Below are 21,405 nucleotides of genomic sequence, written 5' to 3' on the forward strand. Positions count from 1 at the left end.
GCTCAGGAAGGATATAATGGAACTAGAGAGAGTACAAAGGAGGGCAACAAAATTAATAAAGGGGATGGGAGAACTACAATACCCAGATAGATTAGCGAAATTAGGATTATTTAGTCTAGAAAAAAGACGACTGAGGGGCGATCTAATAACCATGTATAAGTATATAAGGGGACAATACAAATATCTCGCTGAGGATCTGTTTATACCAAGGAAGGTGACGGGCACAAGGGGGCATTCTTTGCGTCTGGAGGAGAGAAGGTTTTTCCACCAACATAGAAGAGGATTCTTTACTGTTAGGGCAGTGAGAATCTGGAATTGCTTGCCTGAGGAGGTGGTGATGGCGAACTCAGTCGAGGGGTTCAAGAGAGGCCTGGATGTCTTCCTGGAGCAGAACAATATTGTATCATACAATTATTAGGTTCTGTAGAAGGACGTAGATCTGGGTATTTATTATGATGGAATATAGGCTGAACTGGATGGACAAATGTCTTTTTTCGGCCTTACTAACTATGTTACTATGTTACTATGTTACTCCTACTGATTTCAGGGGACATCTCCCTCAACCCTGGTCCACCATCCACCAACCTCAACCCCTACCCTACCTCACATCGAAACCTTAATAATCTTACCAATATTAATTGCACTCCTTCATCTCCTTCTTTTAATTGTGCCCTTTGGAATCCACGGTCTGTATGCAACAAGCTTCCTTTCCTACACAATTACTTTCTGAAAAACTCTCTGAATCTGTTGGCCCTCATGGAAACCTGGATTCAGTATTCTGACACTGTCTCTCCTGTTGCCATTTCCCATGGTGGCTTACAATTCTCACATTCCCCGAGACCCACAAACAGACATAGTGGGGGAGTCGACATACTTCTCTCCCCACAATGCACCTTCCAAGTCATCCCCCCAGTTCCATCACTCTCATTCCCTTCTTTTGAGGTCCACACCATCAGGCTTTTTCGTCCCCTCTCCCTCAGAGTAGCGTTCATATACCGGCCACCAGGCTCACCCACCCACTTCCTGGACCATTTCTCTGCCTGGCTGCCGCACTTCATGTCCTCAGAACTACCAACCCTTATCCTGGGAGACTTCAACATCCCCAGTAACAGCCCCACTTCCACATCTGCATCCCAGCTTCTATCACTAACCACTTCTTTAGGCCTCTCACAGCTCTCAACCTCTGAAACACACAAAGACGGTAACACCCTGGACCTGGTCTTCGCCCGGCTCTGCTCAATCTCCTACCTAGATAACTCACCGCTTCCCCTCTCTGACCACAACATTCTCTCCTTCACACACCCACCCCAGCACACTCCTACCTACCATACATTCAGAAATCTACATGCCATTAACCCTCATACACTTTCAGACTCCCTACACTCATCACTGTCCCCAATCTCTTCTTTTTCCTGTCCTGATCTGGCTGTACATAACTTCAATGACACTCTTAGAAGCACCCTTGACCAAGTAGCTCCCCTCACCCTCACAACCTCCAAACACAGAGTGAAACAGCCCTGGCTCACATTGCAAACCCGATTTCTCCAGCGATGCTCTAGGTGTGCCTAATGCTTATGGAGGAAAAAATACGAACACCAGAAGACTTCATACACTTCAAATTTATGTTAAGGATCTATAACTCCGCCCTTCACCTCGTCAAACAGACCTACTTCACCACCCTGATCTCCTCACTATCCAACAACCCCAAGAAACTTTTTGACACCTTTCACTCCCTCCTCAGACCAAAAGCACAAGCCCCTATCACAGACATTTGTGCTGATGACCTGGCCTCCCACTTTATGGAGAAAATAGACAATATCTGTCAGGAAATCCACTCCCAGTCACTAAGTTCAGTGACTCCCATCTGTTCCTGCATTTCCCCTGGCTCACTCTCCACATTCAATCCCATCACAGAAGAAGAAGTCTCCAGGCTCCTCTTCTCGTCCGACTACATGCACCACCGACCCCATTCCCTCACACCTCCTCCAGTCTCTCTCTCCAGTCGTCACAACTCACCTAACTACAATCTTTAATCTCTCCCTCTCCTCTGGCATTTTCCCCTCCTCCTTCAAACACTCTATCATTACTCCATTACTAAAGAAACCCACTCTCGACCCATCCTGCACAAACAACTACAGACCAGTCTCCAATCTCCCCTTCATCTCTATACTCTTGGAGTGCCTGATATACTCCCACCTTACCAGTTACCTCTCCACTCACTCCCTCCAAGACCCTTCACAGTCTGGTTTCCGCCCCCTACATTTGACAGAAACTGCACTCATCAAAGTGACCAATGACCTTCTGACAGCAAAACGTAAGGGTGACCACTCTCTGCTCATTCTTCTCGACATTTCTGCAGCTTTTTACACTGTTGACCACCCTCTCCTACTCTCTAGGCTCCAGTCACTAGGCATTAAAGACACTGCTCTCTCCTGGTTCTCTTCCTATCTTTCTGACCGCTCCTTCAGTGTTCTGTTCTCTGGCTCCACTTCATCTCCTCTTCCTCTCACTGTCGGGGTACCTCAGGGGTCAGTCCTTGGCCCCCTTCTCTTCTCCCTCTACACAGCCCCAACTGGACAGACCATCAGCAGATTTGGCTTTCAGTACCATCATTATGCTGATGACACACAACTATACACATCATCCCCTGACCTTACCCCCACTGTACTACAGAACGCCACTGACTGTCTGTCTGCAGTCTCCAACATTATGTCCGCTCTCCATCTAAAACTCAACCTCTCCAAAACTGAACTTCTTCTGCTCCCGCCATCTACTAACCTCCCTAAATCTGACATTTCCCTCTCCGTGGGTGGCACCATAATAACACCCCGGCAGCAGGCGCGCTGCCTGGGTGTTATGTTTGACTCCGATCTCTCCTTCACCTCCCATATACAATCTCTTGGCCGCTCGTGCCGCTTACACCTAAAGAACATCTCTAGAATCCGCCCTTTTCTCACCATGGAAACAACAAAAACCCTCACTGTCACCCTGATCCACTCCCGCCTGGACTACTGTAATGCTCTATTAATTGGACTCCCCCTCACTCGACTTTCCCCTCTCCAGTCCATCCTTAATGCAGCAGCCAGGGTCGTCCATCTGGCTAATCATTACTCGGACGCGTCCGCTCTTCACCAGTCGTTACACTGGCTGCCCATTCATTACAGGATACAATTCAAAGTACTTGTTCTCACCCACAAAGCTCTCCACAGTGCAGCACCCCCTTACATCTCCTCCCTCATTTCTGTCTATCGGCCTAACCAACCGCTGAGCGCTGCAAATGACTTTCGACTAACCTCTGCACCAATCAGTACCTCCCACTGCCAACTCCAAGACTTCTCCCATGCTGCGTCAATCCTCTGGAATGCTCTACCCCAAGATATTAGGACCATCCACAATTTGCATAGTTTTAGGCGCTTGCTCAAAACACATTTGTTCAGAGCGGCCTACCACGTGCACTAATCAAAGTCATTTTATGTTTGTGTGTGTGTGTAGCCAGTGGCGTAACTACCACGGTTGCAGCGGTCGCCACTGCGACCGGGCCAGGCAGGTCAGGGGCCCGGCAGGTCATAGGCACCCGACACCATGTTGCAGTGCAGGAGATCCCTCCTGCATGGCAACAGTCCGAGGCGCTAACCAATGGGAGGGGGCAGCCAGGTATGTGAGAGATAGGAACTTCTAAGCAGCTCGTCAGCACCGTGAGACAGTGTCTCCTGCTCTAAACCCCGGGACAGAAGGCGACAGCGGGGGAGGTGCGGGACATGACAGCGCTGTGCAAGCAGGAGAAGCTGACTGGAGCTGCAGGTTTATATCAGCCTCCCCTTTACCAGAGAGGAGAGTGTGAGATGTGTGTATGAGCTGGTGTGTTTGTGTGTGATATCTATAGTGTGTGTGATATCTGTAGTGTGTGTGTGTGTGTGATATCTATAGCGTGTGTGTGATATCTGTAGTGTGTGTGTGACATCTGTAGTGTGTGGGTGTGATATCTGTAGTGTGTGTGTGTGATATCTGTAGTGTGTGTGTGTGTGATATCTGTAGTGCGCGTGTGTGGTGTGTGTGATATCTGTAGTGTGTGTGAGGCAGAGGCGTAACTACCACAGTCTGGCAAGTCAGGCGCCCGACAGGTCAGAGGCACCCGACTCCCCCCGTCGCAGCAGCCGCAGTTAACTATATCGGCGTTTATGATGCCGGTACAGTTCAAAGCAATGATGGAGGAGAGAGCGTCAGCTGATGCTCCCTCTCCCATCATTCCCCTCTGCCTCTGACACTGCAGGTGCGTGATGACATCACTTCATCGCGCACCCACTGTGTGCGGGGCCCAGGCAGTGCAGCATCTGCACAGGTGATGGTGGCCGCCATATTGGCAAAGCCTGTGGCGGCTGCTGGGACCGGAAACAGGCGGCTCTGGAGCTAGTGGGGGGCACGTGTACCAAGCCGCCCAGGAGGGGGATGCCGCAGCGGCTCAGCCATATGGAGGATCCGGGGATGAACATGGAGGTGTACGGGACCGGAGGAAGTGAGGTGTGTCTGCTGCCCGTGTGTCGCCGTCTCGGCCCCCAGTGTCCCTGGTCCCCTCTGACACCAGCCCCGTTTCCTCCCTGCTCTCCCGTGCCCAATGTCCTAGTAAGTCCCCAGGTTCAGGTCATTGTGCTCATCCGGGCCCCCGTACACACCTTGTTCCTCCTCCCCTGGTCTTCCAATGCTGCCCATCTCCCATGCCCTGAGTCCTCCTGCACCCCCCATGCATTCCCTGCCCCTTGTCCCCGTGTGACTCGCCTGCCCTGCTCTCAAGTCTCCCCTGTCCTCTTTCTCACCGTGTGTTCTCCATCTACCCTGTCCTTGTAATCCCTGTGCCCCCTTCTTCCCTCCTCCCAAGTCCCCCCCGTCTTCCTCTGTCCCCTTGCAGCCCTTGCGTCCCTATCTACTCTGCCCTCGGAGTCCCCTTGTGCCTGTCTCCCTTGCACCCCAGTCCCAGTGTGTCCCATTGTGCCCTTCTCTCCTTTCTCCTAGTCCCTATGAGTCCCCTTGTGCTTGTATCCCTTGTCCCCGTGTATAACCTTGTGTCAGTGTCCCTTGCCAACTAGTCCCTGTGTGTCCCCTTGCGCCTGTCTCCCTTGTCCCCTTATGCTTGTGTCCCTTGTCCCCGTGTGCCAGTCTCCCTTGCCCATTAGTCCCTGTGTGTCCCCTTGTCAGTCTCCCTGGCCAACTAGTCCCCGTGTGTCAGTCTGCCTTGTCCACTAGTCCCCATGTGTCCCCTTGTGAGTCTCCCTGGCCAACTAGTCCCTGTGTGTCCCCTTGTGCCAGTCTCCCTTGACCTTTTGTGTCAGTCTCCCTTGCCCACTAGTTCCCTTGTAACCTTCTCCCCTGCCTCCTAGCCCCCATGTGTCCCCTTGTGCCTGTCTTCCTTGCTCCCTAGCCCCCCTATGTTACCCTTGTGCCTATCTCCCCTACCCCCCTTGTGCCCCCTAGTCACCATTTGCTCATATCTTTCTCACTGCCCCTGTATGCAGGGGCTGCATTACACTATGAGGGGGGCTGCATTATATTCTATGGGGGTTACATTGTATTGTATGGCAGGGCTGCAGTATACTCTGTGGGGTGGCTGTATTATACTATATGTGGGCTGCATTATACTGAATCGAGGACTATGGGGAATATATTATACTATATGAAGTACTATGGTGCATCATACTATGGGAAGTGAATTGTACAACATGGACGATGATGGCGGTGCATTATACTATATGGAGCACTATGAGGAGTGTATTATACTATATGGAGGACTGAGCAGTGTATTTTAATATATGGAGGACTATGTGGAGGGTATAATACTAAATGGAGGACTGAGGAGTGTATTATACTATATGGAGGACTATGAGGGGTGCATTATACTATATGGAGCACTATGAGCAGTGTATTATACTAAATGGAGGACTGAGTAGTGTTTTTAATATATGGAGGACTATGTGGAGTGTATAATACTAAATGGAGGACTGAGGAGTGTATTATACTATATGGAGGACTATGAGGGGTGTATTATACTATATGGAGGACTATGTGGAGTGTATTATACTATATGGAGGACTATGAGGAGTGTATTATACTATATGGAGGACTGAGGAGTGTATTATACTATATGGAGGACTATGTGGAGTGTATTATACTATATGGAGGACTGAGCAGTGTATTATACTATATGGAGCACTACAAAGAGTGTATTATGCTATATGGAGCACTATGAGGAGTGTATTTTAATATACGGAGGAGTGTATTATACTATATGGAGGACTGAGGAGTGTACAATACTATATGGGAGACTATGGGCAGTGTATTATACTACAAGGAGGACTATGGGGGTGCATTATACTTCTTATATGGATCCCCATGACTTCTATGTTAGCCCCTGATGAGTATAATGTTTTATTTTCTTTTAAACATTACATAACAATGGCAGTACGGGGGACAAATATATGCCAGGATGGGGCACTGGATAGTTATGCAACTGAGGTCACACTATACAACTTTGCAATAAAGCTATAGTGTGCAAAATTAATAGGGAAAATGTGAATTTGGGTGGAAAATATTTTGGCATGGTATGGGGGCCCTATTTGAAAGTTCACACCGGGGCCCATAAATTTGTAGTTACACCACTGTGTGTAGCCCATTCACTATCTCCATCTATCCCCCACCCCCTGAAGATGAAGATATACACACCAGTGCTTTGTATATCCCCCACCTCATTGTAGATTGTAAGCTCTCATGAGCAGGGTTGTCTTATTTCACTTTAATTATTGTATTGTTAACGTTATTACTTATGACTGTTGTGGTTGAAACTGTTAAACTGTAAAGCGCTGCAGAATATGTTGGAGCTATATAAATAAAGATTATTATTATTATTCTCTCCTCCAGACGCAGATAATACCCCCTTGTAACCGTCACCTTCCTCGGTATAAACAGATCCTTGGAGAGATGTTTGTATTGTCCCCTTATATACTTATACATGGTTATTAGATCGCCCCTCAGTAGGGTTGAGCGAAACGGGTCGTTCATTTTCAAAAGTCGCCGACTTTTGGCAAAGTCGGGTTTCATGAAACCCGATCCGACCGCTGTGCGGGGTCGGCCATGCGGTACGCGACTTTCGCGCCAAAGTCGCGTTTCAATGACGCGAAAAGCGCCATTTCTCAGCCAATGAAGGTAAACGCAGAGTGTGGGCAGCGTGATGACATAGGTCCTGGTCCCCACCATCTTAGAGAAGGGCATTGCAGTGATTGGCTTGCTGTCTGCGGCGTCACAGGGGCTATAAAGGGGCGTTCCCGCCGACCGCCATGTTACTGCTGCTGATCTGAGCTTAGGGAGAGGTTGCTGCCGCTTCGTCAGAAGCAGGGATAGCGTTAGGCAGGGTCCATTAACCACCAAACCGCTTGTGCTGTAGCGATTTCCACTGCCCAACACCACCTTCGGTGTGCAGGGACAGTGGAAGCTACTTTTTTTTTTTTTTTCCCCTCAGCGCTGTAGCTCATTGGGCTGCCCTAGAAGGCTCCCTGATAGCTGCATTGCTGTGTGTACGCTGTGCAAACCAACTGCTTTTTTCAAAGCACAAATCCTCTTGTTCCTTCCTTTCTGCACAGCTATCTTTTTTGTTTGTCCACACCTTTTATTTAATTTGTGCATCAGTCCACTCCTTATTGCTGCCTGCCATACCTGGCTGAGATTACTGCAGGGAGATAGTAATTGTTGGACACTCCCTGTTTTTTTTTTTTTTTTGTGAGAGATTAAGATTGATATTTCTGCTAGAGTGCCATCCCTGTGTGTGCCATCTCTCACTCAGTGGGCCATAGAAAGCCTATTTATTTTTTTGCTTGATTTGGGTTATAAAATCTACCTGAAAAAATCACTACATCAATCAGTGGGAGAAAAATATTGGCCTCAGGGCTTGTGTGCCACTCTTGACTCCTGTGTGTGCCATCTCTCAGTCAGTGGGCCATAGAAAGCCTATTTATTTTTTTGCTTGATTTGGGTTCTAAAATCTACCTGAAAAAATCACTACATCAATCAGTGGGAGAAAAATATTGGCCTCAGGGCTTGTGTGCCACTCCTGACTCCTGTGTGCATCATCACTCACTCAGTGGGCCATAGAAAGCCTATTTTTTTTTTTTTGCTTTATTTGGGTTCTAAATTCTACCTGAAAAAATCAATAAATCAATCAGTGGGAGATTAATATTGGCCTTTGGGCTTGTGTGCCAGTCCTAAGCGTGCCATCTCTCTCTCTCAGATAGTGGGCCATAGAAAGCCTATTTATTATTTTTTTTATTGGGTTTATAAATTTTCCCTGGAACAAAAAAAAAAAAGTGGGAGATTAATATTGGCCTCTGGGCTTGTGTGCCAGTCCTGAGCGTGCCATCTCTCTCACAAATAGTGGGCCATAGAAAGCCTATTTATTTTATTTTTTTTGGTTTTATAAATTCTCCCTGAAAAAAAAAGGGAGATTAATATTGGCCTTTGGGCTTGTGTGCCAGTCCTAAGCGTGCCATCTCTCTCTCTCAGATAGTGGGCCATAGAAAGCCTATTTATTATTTTTTTTATTGGGTTTATAAATTTTCCCTGAAAAAAAATAAAAAGTGGGAGATTAATATTGGCCTCTGGGCTTGTGTGCCAGTCCTGAGCGTGCCATCTCTCTCACAAATAGTGGGCCATAGAAAGCCTATTTATTTTTTTGGTTGATTTGGGTTCTAAATTCTACCTGAAAAAATCAATAAATCAATCAGTGGGAGATAAATATTGGCCTCTGGGCTTGTGTGCCACTCCTGACTCCTGTGTGCATCATCTCTCACTCAGTGGGCCATAGAAAGCCTATTTTTTCTTTTATTTGTTTTCTAAATTCTCCCTGAAAAAATCATTTTTATTTTATTTGGTTTCTAAATTCTTCCTGAAAAAATCATTTTTTTTTTTATTATTTTTTTTTTCTAAAGTCTCCCTGGAAAAAAAAAAAAATCAAATCAGTGGGAGATTAATATTGCCCTTTCTGCTTGTGTGCCAGTCTTGACTCCTGGGTGTGCCATCTCTCTCTCTCTCTCCAATTGTGGGCCATAGAAAGCCTATTATTTTTTTAGCTTGATTTGGGTTCCAAAATCTACCTGAAAAAATCACTACATCAATCATTGGGAGAACAATATTGGCCTCTGGGCTTGTGTGCCACTCCTGACTCCTGTGTGCGTCATCTCTCACTCAGTGGGCCATAGAAAGCCTTTTTTTGTTTTATTTGTTTTCTAAATTCTCCCTGAAAAAATCATTTTATTTTATTTGGTTTCTAAATTCTTCCTGAAAAAAATCATTTTATTCTATTTTTTTTTTTCCTAAAGTCTCCCTGAAAAAAAAAAAAAAAAAATCAGTGGGAGATTAATATTGCCCTTTCTGCTTGTGTGCCAGTCTTGACTCCTGGGTGTGCCATCTCTCTCTCTCTCTCCAATTGTGGGCCATAGAAAGCCTATTATTTTTTTAGCTTGATTTGGGTTCCAAAATCTACCTGAAAAAATCACTACATCAATCAGTGGGAGATAAATATTGGCCTCTGGGCTTGTGTGCCACTCCTGACTCCTGTGTGCGTCATCTCTCACTCAGTGGGCCATAGAAAGCCTTTTTTTGTTTTATTTGTTTTCTAAATTCTCCCTCAAAAAATCATTTTATTTTATTTGGTTTCTAAATTCTTCCTGAAAAAATCATTTTATTCTATTATTTTTTTTTCCTAAAGTCTCCCTGAAAAAAAAAAATCAAATCAGTGGGAGATTAATATTGCCCTTTCTGCTTGTGTGCCAGTCTTGACTCCTGGGTGTGCCATCTCTCTCTCTCTCTCCAATTGTGGGCCATAGAAAGCCTATTTTTTTTTTAGCTTGATTTGGGTTCCAAAATCTACCTGAAAAAATCACTACATCAATCAGTGGGAGATAAATATTGGCCTCTGGGCTTGTGTGCCACTCCTGACTCCTGTGTGCGTCATCTCTCACTCAGTGGGCCATAGAAAGCCTTTTTTTGTTTTATTTGTTTTCTAAATTCTCCCTGAAAAAATCATTTTATTTTATTTGGTTTCTAAATTCTTCCTGAAAAATCATTTTATTCTATTTTTTTTTCCTAAAGTCTCCCTGAAAAAAAAAAAAAAAAACAAATCAGTGGGAGATTAATATTGCCCTTTCTGCTTGTGTGCCAGTCTTGACTCCTGGGTGTGCCATCTCTCTCTCTCTCCAATTGTGGGCCATAGAAAGCCTATTTTTTTTTTAGCTTGATTTGGGTTCCAAAATCTACCTGAAAAAATCACTACATCAATCAGTGGGAGATAAATATTGGCCTCTGGGCTTGTGTGCCACTCCTGACTCCTGTGTGCGTCATCTCTCACTCAGTGGGCCATAGAAAGCCTTTTTTTGTTTTATTTGTTTTCTAAATTCTCCCTGAAAAAATCATTTTATTTTATTTGGTTTCTAAATTCTTCCTGAAAAAATCATTTTATTCTATTATTTTTTTTCCCTAAAGTCTCCCTGAAAAAAAAAAAAAAATCAAATCAGTGGGAGATTAATATTGCCCTTTCTGCTTGTGTGCCAGTCTTGACTCCTGGGTGTGCCATCTCTCTCTCTCTCTCCAATTGTGGGCCATAGAAAGCCTATTATTTTTTTAGCTTGATTTGGGTTCCAAAATCTACCTGAAAAAATCACTACATCAATCAGTGGGAGATAAATATTGGCCTCTGGGCTTGTGTGCCACTCCTGACTCCTGTGTGCGTCATCTCTCACTCAGTGGGCCATAGAAAGCCTTTTTTTGTTTTATTTGTTTTCTAAATTCTCCCTAAAAAAATCATTTTATTTTATTTGGTTTCTAAATTCTTCCTGAAAAAATCATTTTATTCTATTTTTTTTTTTTTCCTAACGTCTCCCTGAAAAAAAAAAAAATCAAATCAGTGGGAGATTAATATTTACATTTGTGCTTCAGTGACAGTCCTGCGTGTGTGGCATATCTCTCATTTGTTGCCACCAACAACAGAGTGTGTAACATTGTGCCTGATTTTCGTTGTGGTCTCACTCACCTGTAAAGGGGTAGCTAAATCATACTGAAGTTATAGCTCACCGTGTAAGTTGTGTGACAGCAACAAATACCGTTAGTTTGGTTACGTTTTTAAAACAATGAGGAAGTCTGGTGGAAGAGGTCGTGGCCGGGGGCGTTCATTGTCAGCTGGTAATGAGGGTAGTGGTAGTGGTGGAGCATCAGCTGGTCGTGGTAAAAAAAATATTGCACCTAAGTCTGGAGCTGTGGAGCCAGGTTCGTCGTCTGGCTACACAAGGCCTCGAACGCTCCCTTTTCTGGGAGTAGGAAAACCGCTTTTAAAGCCGGAGCAGCAAGAGCAAGTTTTGGCTTATCTTGCTGACTCAGCCTTTAGCTCTTTTGCCTCCTCTCGTGAAACTGGTAAATGTCAAAGCAGCGCGTCGTTAGTGGATGTTCACGGTCAGGGACAAGTCGCTTCCTTGTCCTCTTCAGCAAAAACAACAACAGAGAAGAATGCAGCAGGTGACACAACGGGTTACTCCATGGAGCTCTTTACACATACCGTCCCTGGCTTAGAAAGTGAAGCAGTTAACAGTCCATGCCCATTACAAGTTGAATCTGACATGGAGTGCACTGATGCACAGCCACAGCCAGACTACTATGCTGGTCCTTTGACTCAGACCACAACATTGCCCTCGCAGGGTAATGATCAAGAATCAGACCCTGATGAGACTATGTTGCCCCATCACGAACGCTATACCACCGACCGACACGGTGACACAGACGAAGTTGCACACGAGCTACAAGAAGAGGTAATAGATGACCCAGTTCTTGAACCCGATTGGCAGCCATTGGGGGAACAGGGTGCAGGCGGCAGCAGTTCTGAAGCGGAGGAGGAGGGGCCGCAGCAGGCATCAACATCGCAACAGGTTCCATCTGCCGGGCCCGTATCTTGCCCAAAACGCGTGGCAAAGCCAAAACCTGTTGGAGGACAGCGTGGCCATCCGGTTAAAGCTCAGTCTGCAATGCCTGAAAAGGTATCCGATGCTAGAAAGAGTGCAGTCTGGCATTTTTTTAAACAACATCCAATTGATCAGCGCAAAGTCATCTGTCAAAAATGTTCAACTACCTTAAGCAGAGGACAGAATCTGAAAAGTCTCAATACAAGTTGCATGCATAGACATTTAACCACCATGCATTTGCAAGCCTGGACTAACTACCAAACGTCCCTTAAGGTTGTAGCACCCTCGGCCAATGAAGCTAGTCAGCAACGCAACATCCCTTCCGGCAGTGTAGGGCCACCATTTTCCGCACCACCTGCAGTATCTGTGCAGGTTTCTTTGCCAGGCCAAAGCAGTCAGGGTCAGGGAATCACCAGTTTCGTAGTAGGAAACACTGCATCTAGGGCACTGGCGGCAACAATACCATCTCCCACCGTCTCTCAGTCTGCCATGTCCACCGGCACCCCCGCTAGTTCCACGATCTCCAGCTCTCCAGTCCAGCTCACCCTACATGAGACTATGGTTAGAAAAAGGAAGTACTTAGCCTCGCATCCGCGTACACAGGGTTTGAACGCCCACATAGCTAGACTAATCTCGTTAGAGATGATGCCCTACGGGTTAGTTGAAAGCAAAGCTTTCAAAGCCCTGATGGACTACGCTGTACCACGCTACGAGCTACCCAGTCGACACTTTTTTTCCAGAAAAGCCATCCCAGCCCTCCACCAGCATGTTAAAGAGCGCATCGTCCATGCACTCAGGCAATCTGTGAGCACAAAGGTGCACCTGACAACAGATGCATGGACCAGTAGGCATGGCCAGGGACGTTACGTGTCCATCACGGCACACTGGGTGAATGCTGTGGATGCAGGGTCCACAGGGGACAGCAAGTTTGGGACAGTTCTGCCTAGCCCACGGTCTAGGAAACAGTTGGCTGTAGCCGTTTGCACCCCCTCCTCCTCCTCCTCATCCTCCTGCAGAAGCGAGAGCTCGTCCACAGACCACAGTCGCACTTCCACTCCATCCGCAGCTGCCACTGTTGCACACCAGGTCTCCCATTATGGGGCAGCTACTGGCAAATGTCAGCAGGCTGTATTGGCTATGAAGTGTTTGGGCGACAACAGACACACCGCGGAAGTTCTGTCCGAGTTCTTGCAGAAAGAAACGCAGTCGTGGCTGGGCACTGTAGATCTTGAGGCAGGCAAGGTAGTGAGTGATAACGGAAGGAATTTCATGGCTGCCATCTCCCTTTCCCAACTGAAACACATTCCTTGCCTGGCTCACACCTTAAACCTGGTGGTGCAGTGCTTCCTGAAAAGTTATCCGGGGTTATCCGACCTGCTCCTCAAAGTGCGTGGACTTTGCTCACATATCCGCCGTTCGCCCGTACACTTCAGCCGTATGCAGACCTATCAGCGTTCTTTGAACCTTCCCCAGCATCGCCTAATCATAGACATTGCAACAAGGTGGAACTCAACACTGCACATGCTTCAGAGACTGTGCGAACAGAGGCGGGCTGTTATGTTTTTGTGGGAGGATACACATACACGGGCAGGCAGTAGGATGGCAGACATGGAGTTGTCAGGTGTGCAGTGGTCGAAGATTCAAGACATGTGTCAAGTCCTTCAGTGTTTTGAGGAATGCACATGGCTGGTTAGTGCAGACAACGCCATAATAAGCATGAGCATCCCCCTAATGCGTCTGCTGATGCAAAGTTTGACGCACATAAAGGATCAGGCGTCTGCAGCTGAGGAAGAGGAAAGCCTTGATGACAGTCAGCCATTGTCTGGCCAGGGCAGTGTACAGGACGAGTTAGCGGGCGAAGAGGAGGAGGAGGACGAGGAGGATGATGGGGATGATTATATTTTTAATGAGGAAGCTTTTCCGGGGCCACTGGAAATTGGTGGCGCGGCAAGGCCGGGTTCTGGTTTTTGGAGGGACACAAGTGACGTGGATTTGCCTGAAACTGCCCCTCAACCAAGCACAACCGCAGATTTGAGAACTGGAACTTTGGCCCACATGGCGGATTATGCCTTACGTATCCTCAAAAGGGACACACGCATAACTAAAATGATGAACGATGACGATTACTGGTTGGCCTGCCTCCTTGATCCTCGCTATAAAGGCACATTGCAAAATATAATGCCACATGAGAACTTGGAACTAATATTAGCAACCAAACAATCAACTCTTGTTGACCGTTTGCTTCTGGCATTCCCTGCACACAGCGCCCGTGATCGTTCTCACACGAGCTGCAGGGGCCAGCAGACCAGAGGAGTTAGAGGGGCAGAAATCAGAAGTGGCGTTGGCCAGAGGGGTTTTCTGACCAGGTTGTGGAGTGATTTTGCTATGACCGCAGACAGGACAGGTACTGCAGCATCAATTCAAAGTGACAGGAGACAACATTTGTCCAGTATGGTTACAAACTATTTTTCATCCCTTATCGATGTTCTCCCTCAACCGTCATTCCCATTTGATTACTGGGCATCAAAATTAGACACCTGGCCAGAATTGGCAGAATATGCATTGCAGGAGCTTGCTTGCCCGGCAGCTAGTGTCCTATCAGAAAGAGTATTCAGTGCTGCAGGTTCAATACTAACAGAAAAAAGAACTCGTCTGGCTACCCAAAATGTAGATGATCTAACCTTCATTAAAATGAACCACAACTGGATTTCGAAATCTTTTGCCCCACCTTGCCCGGCTGACACCTAGCTTTCCTATGAAAAGGTCTTGCCTGTGGACTATTCTGAATGCCTTTTCCAATCTCGTAATTTTCTGCACCTGATTGTCCAGCATACGACATGTTTACACCTCACTAAATGGCCAAACTCCCCACACGGGGCCGTGGTATCGACACTTGGCGACAGCACCCGTGAGAGTGCTGTTTGTCTGAAGAGGTGGGTGTGCCCGCTTTTGGTCGACGGCACTGCCACTGGGTCCCTCCTAGTACAATAAAGTGTCTCTGGCGGTGGTGGTGCGCACCCAACGTCAGACACACCGTTGTAATATGAGGGGCCCTGGGCCTGTACCGCCGGCCACAAGACAGTTCCCCCCCCCCAGCTCAAACAGTGCTCTACCACTTGCAAAATTATCTCACAGCTCCACCAATGTTTAGTCTATGCGCTGACATCCTTCAATGCCTGCCACTGACAATACCATTGTATTGACATTTTTGTTATGTTAGGCCTTCGAAGCCTGTCTGTGGTCACTCCTTCCACTATGCCTCCACTGACCACACCACTGCTGCCCGTGTACCCCTGGAACCAATTTAAAATTGCCTACAGCCAGCCCAATTTTTTTATTTTAGGCCTTCGATGCCTGTCTGCGGTCCGTTCTTTCTACTACTACTACACTGACCAGGCCACTGCTGCCCGTGTACCCCTGGAACCAATTTAAAATTGCCTACAGCCATGTGTTATTATTTTAGGCCTTCGATGCCTGTCTGCGGTCACTCCTTCCACTAGGCCTCCACTGACCACACCACTGCTGCCCGTGTACCCCTAGAACCTATTTATAATTGCATAGAGCATCCTTTTTTTAATAGTAGGCGTACAAAGTCTGTCTGCGGTTCACTATTGAAATTGTCCTCCACTGCCCAGAGCACTGCAGCTTGTGTACCCCTGTAACTTTTTTCTGCTACAGTGAGCCACATTTTTGGTTTGAGTCCTACTACCTGTGTCTGTCTGCGCCACTCAATTCAGCTGTGTTCCTTTGAAAAAAGCTGAGCGTCAATAGTCTTGTTTTCAGCCTCTAGGAATTTTAAAACTGCATTGTGTGTACAACTTTGGTAGGGCCTACTAACGGTGTCTGCCTCCCCAAGGTGTTCCCCAGGTTTCCTCTCCATTGCTTCAATCTTCATGCTCTCGTTTAGTAGTTGTTGGAAACTACGCTGCATTAGGCCTACAAATTGGGTATGGGGTGTAGAGAGATGGTGTGTTCCACTCAAATGTGTTCTCCAGGTTGCCTTTCCTGAGCTTCAATCTTCATGCTCTCGTTTAGTAGTTGTTGGAAACTACGCTGCATTAGGCCTACAAATTGGGTATGGGGTGTAGAGAGATGGTGTGTTCCACTCCAAGGTGTTCTCCAGGTTGCCTTTCCTGAGCTTCAATCTTCATGCTCTCGTTTAGTAGTTGTTAGAAACTACGCTGCATTAGGCCTACAAATTGGGTATGGGGTGTAGAGAGATGGTGTGTTCCACTCCAAGGTGTTCTCCAGGTTGCCTTTCCTGAGCTTCAATCTTCATGCTCTCGTTTAGTAGTTGTTGGAAACTACGCTGCATTAGGCCTACAAATTGGGTATGGGGTGTAGAGTGATGGTGTGTTCCACTCCAAGGTGTTCTCCAGGTTGCCTTTCCTGAGCTTCGATCTTCTGGCTCTCGTTTAGTAGTTGTTGGAAACTACGCTGCATTAGGCCTACAAATTGGGTATGGGGTGTAGAGAGATGGTGTGTTCCACTCCAAGGTGTTCTCCAGGTTGCCTTTCCTGAGCTTCGATCTTCTGGCTCTCGTTTAGTAGTTGTTGGAAACTACACTGCATTAGGCCTACAAATTGGGTATGGGGTGTAGAGAGATCGTGTGTTCCACTCCAAGGTGTTCTCCAGGTTGCCTTTCCTGAGCTTCGATCTTCTGGCTCTCGTTTAGTAGTTGTTGTAAACTACACTGCATTAGGCCTACAAATTGGGTATGGGGTGTAGAGAGATGGTGTGTTCCACTCCAAGGTGTTCCCCAGGTTTCGTCCACATTGCTTCGGTCTTCCGACTCTCGTTTAGTAGTTGTAGAAAACTACACTGCATTAGGCCTACAAATTGGGTATGGGGTGTAGAGAGATGGTGTGTTCCACTCCAAGGTGTTCCCCAGGTTTCCTCTCCATTGCTTCGATCTTCATGCTCTCGTTTAGTAGTTGTTGGAAACTACGCTGCATAAGGCCTACAAATTGGGTATGGGGTGTAGAGAGATGGTGTGTTCCACTCCAAGGTGTTCCCCAGGTTTCCTCTCCATTGCTTCGATCTTCATGCTCTCGTTTAGTAGTTGTTGGAAACTACACTGCATTAGGCCTACAAATTGGGTATGGGGTGTAGAGAGATGGTGTGTTCCACTCCAAGGTGTTCTCCATGTTGCCTTTCCTGAGCTTCGATCTTCTGGCTCTCGTTTAGTAGTTGTTGGAAACTACACTGCATTAGGCCTACAAATTGGGTATGGGGTGTAGAGAGATGGTGTGTTCCACTCCAAGGTGTTCTCCAGGTTGCCTTTCCTGTGCTTCGATCTTCTGGCTCTCGTTTAGTAGTTGTTGGAAACTACACTGCATTAGGCCTACAAATTGGGTATGGGGTGTAGAGAGATGGTGTGTTCCACTCCAAGGTGTTCCCCAGGTTTCCTCTCCATTGCTTCGATCTTCATGCTCTCGTTTAGTAGTTGTTGGAAACTACGCTGCATTAGGCCTACAAATTGGGTACGGGGTGTAGAGAGATGGTGTGTTATACTCCAAGGTGTTCTCCAGGTTGCCTTTCCTGAGCTTCTATCTTCAGGCTCTCATTAAATTGTGGTTAAATGGAACAACTGCATTTGGCGTACTAGTTGGTTTGGGGCCTACTATCGGTGTCTGCCACTCCTTGCTGTTCTCCTCCACTGAACAAAGCTGTGCCGCCTGTTTACTACGGTTGCCAATTTTGAACTGCATTTCGACTACTTACTGATTTGGGCCTACTCTCTGTGTCAGCCTCTCATTCCAGTTGTCCTCCACTGCAATGCCCCCTGGTTAGTCCTGTGTTACCAATTTTGAACTGCATTTAGCCAACTTTATTCTTTGGGCCTATATCTGTGTTTCCTCCTCATCCTGTCCATTGCCCAGCCAGTGATAGATGAGTCTGCTGGTACATTGACCCATAACGCAAAATTCCCCGTGCACGCTACACAGCAAGATTGTGACCCTGCTGAAAGTCAGGTTCCTCTTCCCGCATACCATACCACCTTACACGGGGACAAAGAGGAAGGTGCAGATGAAAGTGCAGGTTCCTTCATCAGGTGGGGGGAGGAATACTAGTTGGCGACGTCACTGGCACAGGGCCTCTCATAGTACGCAAAAGTGTTGCTGCCGGTGGGAGGCGCCCCCGCCGTGCAAACACACCGCTGTACTTTGAGGGGCCCTGTGCCAGTGCCAATGCCAACGAGTGGGCCCCCCCTGCTTGCTCAGGATCACAGCACTTGCAAAGTTTAAATACTTACCTCTCCCTGCTCCACTGCCGTGACATGGTCCAGATTTACTGGGCCCACTAATTACTTGAACCAGCCCTACCCCCCACAACTTTAGCCAAATGACCCCCAATTTCAAATGCCTTCCAATTATTATAAGGTAAATTACGATTGACAAGCTTCTTTAACAAGAATGGATGTTTTTGCCATTAAAATGGGCAGTGTAGGTGTTTTCCTGGCCTCCACTCACTGCCGACTATGCTCCCCCATTGACTTGCATTGGGTTTCGTGTTTCGGGCGATACCCGACTTTTCGCGATAATCGGCCGATTCCACTCGACTCGACTTCTAAGATAGTCGGGTTTCGCGAAACACGGTTCGACTCTAAAAAGGTCAAGGTCGCTCAACCCTACCCCTCAGTCATCTTTTTTCTAGACTAAATAATCCTAATTTTGCTAATCTCTCTGGATATTGTAGTTCCCTGATCCCCTTTATTAATTTTGCTGCCCACCTTTGTACTCGCTCTAATTCCATTATATAATTCCTGAGCATCGGTGCCCAAAACTGCACAGTACTCCATGTGCGGTCTAACCAGAGATTTGTACAGAGGCAGTATAATGCTCTCATCATGTGTATCCAAACTGTCATGATCCCAATGGCAGGGGATCACAAAAGGACAAGCACACAAAAAACAGAACAAGCTCTAGGGTGATGGAAACTGAGCTGACCGCGATCCTGAACCTAATTCACAACACTAGCAGTAGCCGGGGAACGTGCCTACGATGATTCTAGACGTCTCGCGCCAGCCGAAGGACTAGCTTCCCCTATTAGAAGAAACAAAGACCTCTCTTGCCTCCAGAGAAACACCCCACAGAAATAGCAGCCCCCCACATGTAATGACTGTGAAACGAGAGGAAAGCACACACGTAGTAATGAAAACAGATTCAGCAAAATGAGGCCCGCTAAAACTAGATAGCAGAGGATACAAAAGTGAACTGCGCGGTCAGCGAAAAACCCTACAAAAAACCATCCTGAAATTACCTGAACTCATGTGCCAACTCATGGAACATGAGGAGTAATATCAGCCCACTAGAGCAACCAGCAACAAGGAATCACATAACTGCAAGCTGGACTAAAACAAAAATAAAGCAAAACGTGAAACAGGAAAATCAAAAACTTAGCTTGTCCTGATGATCACAGAAGCGGAAAGCAGAGGTAACAAGATACACTGATTACATTGATCGCCGGCGAGGAAATGACAAGAAAGCCAGGAAACTCAATAGAACAGGTGGACACCAGAGACCACAGAGAACACAAGTCACCCAGTACCATCTGTAACCACCAGAGGGAGCCCAAAAACAGAATCCACAACAGTACCCCCCCCTTGAGGAGGGGTCACCGAACCCTCACGAGAACCACCAGGGCGACCAGGATGAGCCCTATGAAATGCACGGACCAAATCAGCAGCATGAACATCAGAGGCAACCACCCAAGAATTATCCTCCTGACCATAACCCTTCCACTTGACCAAATACTGAAGTTTCCGTCTGGAAACACGAGAATCCAAGATCTTCTCCACAACATACTCCAATTCTCCCTCCACCAGCACCGGAGCAGGAGGCTCAAGCGAAGGAACAACAGGTACCTCATACTTCCGCAACAACGACCGATGGAACACATTATGAATAGCAAACGATGCCGGGAGATCCAAACGAAACGACACAGGGTTAAGAATTTCCAAGATCCTATAGGGACCGATAAACCGAGGCTTGAACTTAGGAGAAGAGACCTTCATAGGAACAAAACGAGAAGACAACCACACCAAGTCCCCAACACGAAGTCGAGGACCCACGCGGCGACGGCGATTAGCAAACTGCTGAGCCCTCTCCTGGGACAACTTCAAATTGTCCACCACATGACTCCAAATCTGATGCAACCTATCCACCACCATGTCCACTCCAGGACAATCAGAAGGCTCCACCTGACCAGAGGAAAAACGAGGATGAAACCCCGAATTACAAAAGAAAGGAGAAACCAAGGTAGCAGAACTAGCCCGATTATTAAGGGCAAATTCGGCAAGCGGCAAAAAGGTAACCCAGTCATCTTGATCAGCAGAAACAAAACACCTTAAATAAGTTTCCAAGGTCTGATTAGTTCGTTCCGTCTGGCCATTCGTCTGAGGATGGAATGCAGACGAAAAGGACAAATCAATGCCCATCTTAGCACAGAACGTCCGCCAAAATCTAGACACAAACTGGGATCCCCTGTCAGAAACAATGTTCTCCGGAATACCATGCAAACGAACCACGTTCTGAAAAAACAGAGGGACCAACTCAGAGGAGGAAGGTAACTTAGGCAAGGGGACCAGATGAACCATCTTAGAAAAGCGGTCACACACAACCCAGATGACGGACATTTTTTGAGAGACAGGGAGATCCGAAATAAAGTCCATGGAAATGTGCGTCCAAGGCCCCTTCGGGATAGGCAAAGGTGACAACAATCCACTGGCCCGAGAACAGCAAGGCTTAGCCCGAGCGCAAACTTCACAAGACTGCACAAAAGAACGCACATCCCTCGACAAGGAAGGCCAACAAAAAGACCTGGCCACCAAGTCTCTAGTACCAAATATTCCAGGATGACCTGCCAACGCAGAAGAATGGACCTCGGAGATGACTCTACTGGTCCAATTATCCGGAACAAACAGTCTTTCAGGCGGACAACGATCAGGTTTATCCGCCTGAAACTCCTGCAAAGCACGTCGCAAGTCTGGGAAGACAGCCGACAAAATCACACCATCCCTAAGGATACCAGTGGGCTCAGAATTTCCAGGGGAATCAGGCACAAAACTCCTAGAAAGAGCATCCGCCTTCACATTCTTTGAACCTGGCAGGTATGAAACCACAAAATCAAAACGGGAGAAAAACAGTGACCAACGAGCCTGTCTAGGATTCAGACGCTTGGCAGACTCAAGGTAAATCAGATTTTTGTGATCAGTCAAGACCACCACACGATGTCTAGCACCCTCAAGCCAATGACGCCACTCCTCAAATGCCCACTTCATGGCCAAAAGCTCCCGATTACCAACATCATAATTCCGCTCAGTGGGCGAAAACTTTCTAGAAAAGAACGCACATGGCTTCATCACCGAGCAATCGGAGCTTCTCTGTGACAAAACCGCCCCCGCTCCAATCTCAGAAAC

The sequence above is a fragment of the Ranitomeya imitator genome, chromosome 3 (genome assembly GCF_032444005.1).
Source record: "Ranitomeya imitator isolate aRanImi1 chromosome 3, aRanImi1.pri, whole genome shotgun sequence".
Lineage (NCBI taxonomy): Eukaryota > Metazoa > Chordata > Amphibia > Anura > Dendrobatidae > Ranitomeya > Ranitomeya imitator.